Below are 3933 nucleotides of genomic sequence, written 5' to 3' on the forward strand. Positions count from 1 at the left end.
CCCTCCCAGTACTAGGTGGGGCTCCCCCGAAGGGAGACCCCATGAGAGCAGGCGAACTAAGCCAGAAGGCCATGTCCACCCACTCCCAAGACGTTCAGGGCTGGCCCGAGGACCCGCACCCTACTAATCACACAGTGACAAAACGTGCACAACAAAAAAAGACAAAAAAGTGACAAACACAGGCTTAAATAAAATAAAGTGGGGGAAGGGATAGTGGAGAGGAGAGTGAAAGAAGTGGCCATTGTGGTGAAACAATGACCAGGCCCTCCGGCCAGGAATAAAAAATTCCTCCGGTCCTAGCCAAAAGGCCCGGCCCAGGAGGCAGGTGCTAAAAAAAGCGTGTATCTGGTGCAGTGACCGTGGTATCCTTAAATCAATGTGTCCCTCACACACAGTGATCTTCAGATACCCCTGGACTGCCACTCCAGGGGCACATGCACCATAGGCTTTTCGTTCCATATCCGACCCCCCGACCGGCCAGTGCAGCCCTCCACCCCTGCCAGCTAGAGAGCCCTTCAAGGTTTTCTTGGGGAGAACTGCCGCTCAGGTAACAGCCTCCACCAATACTAGCCCCTCCAGACCCTCCGTCAACCCAGCGGATTTGCATGGCTCTACCCCGTCTTATCCCAGGGCATTACCAGCTCCTCCAACCGGATCGCTGACAGAGATAGCACTTACACCAGCCAGCCAGAAGGCCAGACTAGAACTCGGCAAAAAGACCAAGACCAAGCGCAGTACCCATCCTCACCAGAAGCACCCTTCCAGATGGCTCAGACTCAACCATGGGCCGGCCCCCAGTATTCTGTCGGGCAGCACAGCATAGTCCCTGCTGAAACCATCCTTCCAGGTGCAATGACGTCATTGGATTGCATCCACCCTCCCCATGTAGGAGGTGCTTCAGCGCTCCGCTGACAACTGATAAGGACAGATACCACACCCAGTCCCAGCCAAAAGGCCGAGAAGCGCCAGGGAAGACAACCACGATCAGCACGGCCTAGAGTGTGCAATGGCCGAGCCTCGCCCTGGGAGAACCGCCTTCATGATCATGGTGTCTCCCCTGCCAGGTAAGCTACAAGCTACAGCAGCTGTCATAGAGTTTTATGGGCTGCCATAGGGTTGCCATTGTTTCTTCAAGCCAAACCCGAAGACTTTAGCAGCCTGGGACACCTTTGGGTGCCCCCAAGGAGAGTAGTAATGCGGATAATTGTAGTAATTGCAAAGTGTGCCACAGTGAATAGTGGGTGTGGTCAAATTGCTTTGCTGACATCATTACCCTGCCCCCCCCAGTGATGTTAAACCTGCCCCCAGCCCCCGGGTGGCAGCAAATTGTTGTGTGACTATCGTGGTTACTTGGGGAGCCACAGCCTGGTCTGAATAATGTGTCCGGGTTTCAGTTTGCCTGAAACCAAAACACATAATTCAAAACCTGGACTGTCCGGGTGAATCCCAGACAGGTGGCAACCCTAGGCTGCCAGCAGTGGGGCTGGATGGTGCACTTGTGCCCTCTGCCCATACCTAGATGCAGGGCCTTATACATCAGGACTAAATGCTTGGTGTGCATGGACCCTAAAAGCTATGCTAATAGGCACTTTACAAAATATACATTTGGAACTAGTATGATGAGTACAGAAAAAAACATTCTACATGTGATTTATACAGGAAAAGAACACTTGCAGTGGACAAATCAGACTATTTCCCTTATGGTGCACATAATCTTCTTCGGTTGAGCTGTGTTATATTTGCTTCGAAGCATTGGCTTAGAACTCCCTCTATTGTATTTTAATGGCAACTACACAATTGATACACAACACAGAGCATAGGTGATGTTTTCTGACGCTGAGATTCTCTATACAGATTGCATTAAATGAATTGATGGATAAATGGATAGCAGAATCTGTTATTTTGTTGAAAACACAAATGGGGGATTTGACAAATATGTAAATACATTGAGGAGACTCTGCGGTCTTGCTGAGATCTGGTAAATTAGACGCAAGCAGCATATGACTATGATTATTATATGTCTGTTAATTGGCTGCTTGGAGCCCCAGGAGCTGGCACCTTGAGTGAGAGATTTGCCGTACTATTTACCCTCAGAAGTGTGAAGTGTGAATTTATTTTTAGCTTTGAGGACGAAGAGGAGAGCTGAATGTATTATTCATCATAATCGTCAGTGCTGTACGGTGTAATCAGTACATACAAGACCTTGAATAATGTGTGAGGTTCTGAGTTTGTAAAACACAATTCTAGGTCATAGATTCAGACCTGGGGCTGGAAGTCAGACGGATGTAAACAGTGAGCCAGCCCAGCCTATTATATGGAACCAAAGTTACTACCAAGTAAAGTTATTCAAAACCTCAGTTTTTAAGCGCTTTTAGCAGCTGATTTTAAGTGTTACTAAACCCACACGAGTAAAATCTGTGTGTATATGCAGTAAAGCACGCTTGTTATACTCATTGTGGAACCTAAGAGGTTAATCCTTTGCATTGTTTAAAAAGGCTGCTTGATCGTGTGTGCACAGATCCTCCCCTTCCTGCACTCTCCCTGTGGACATGTCCGGATAGTACAAAGCCTTTGGAGTCAGACTGCACATGCTCAGTTTGATGTGAACTAATAGAGAGTTTTTTTTCTTGGGAAAGTGCATGTGATCAGCACAGGGCCAATCAGAACTGCCCAGACATGTCCAGGCAGAGGGCCAGGAGCCCTGCAGCCACATAGGACAGCTTAGTGCAGGGTGAAAAAATCCTCCTACAAGCTTCACCACGAACTGATAGAAATCACAAGACTGCTATATACTACTGATGAGAAGAACTGTATTTAGCAGTTTATATTTACTAAAATAATTGTGCAGCGTCCCACTCAGGACATGTGGGATCTGCAAAAGTATTACTTCTTTGTCATTGCTATATTGCATGTCATTTTGCATTGTATACCTGTGGTATCCCTGTTCATAGGCTGGTCAGGTGTGCTTCTTACTTCCCACCACAAGATGGGGATAGCACCACTCTGGGAAATCTATCCCAGCTCAGGCTTATCCGTGGTCAGTTGTTGAGTACAGGAAGCAGTATGGAGAGAGAAAGGAGAATGTGAAGGTCAGTCCAGAGAAGGGACACATTTATACTGCTAAAATCAAAGGATAAAAGCCATTAATCGGCAGCAAGGACCTTTGAGTATACAGGTGAAGGATTTATTAGCCTCCGGCAACCTCACCCATGTCACTGGATTCAAAAAAGACCAGACACAAGTAAGCATTATTACTGAACCACAGCCTGAGTCCAGGCCTACTAAAGCTTATTAGCAGTGGATCAGCAGAATTCCTCTATTTACCCAGAGACTGTATTCTAACTGGATGTTTGTACTGCAACCCAAACCAGACACAGTAAAAGTTGTGAGTTGTATTCTGCCACTGCCTATCTCATTCTTTAACATTGTTACTGCAACTGGTTGTACCACCATTAACGGTACTGGCGTCACGACAAATATCATCAAGGGACCCAGCCGCCACAAGCACTCTAAACACCCCTGTCATCACGGGCACCTCAACCACCATCTTGGCTGGCGTTTCCCTATCGCAGAGCGTGCGCCGGAGGATCCTGTGCTGTCTTCCCTTTCACTGTGCGACCCGCCCAGGGAGGCTTTCTGCTAACCGTGAGTAAACCGATGAACTGTATTATTGCTGTCTCTCATCGGCCCACCGTGCACCTCACGTGTTCCCCTGCGGTTCTGGCTCGTCGCATAAGAAAAATTGGCGTCACGAACAGGATATTTTACCCCTGCGCCTTATCTAAAAGACTGTCGCATCAGAATAAGCCCCTTTGCTTTATTGAGAGACTATTTACTTATTGCATGCTGTGTGGGGCCACAGAACTGTTTAAACTGTTTAAAAGTCGCATGGAAGCGTTATTCCAGTTATCAGCATAAAAATCGCAGCATCCA

General features: G+C 47.6%; 1 non-coding gene across 1 annotated transcript; it reads right to left on the bottom strand.

Annotated features, from left to right (window-relative positions):
• Positions 1-913: 913 nt before the first annotated feature.
• On the bottom strand, positions 914-1072 carry LOC120925720. Its single transcript, XR_005746921.1, has one exon. It is a non-coding gene; the product is annotated as a U1 spliceosomal RNA (small nuclear RNA).
• Between the last annotated feature and the right edge of the window lie 2861 nt (positions 1073-3933).

The sequence above is a fragment of the Rana temporaria genome, chromosome 1 (assembly GCF_905171775.1).
Source record: "Rana temporaria chromosome 1, aRanTem1.1, whole genome shotgun sequence".
In the NCBI taxonomy this organism is placed as follows: Eukaryota; Metazoa; Chordata; class Amphibia; order Anura; family Ranidae; genus Rana; species Rana temporaria.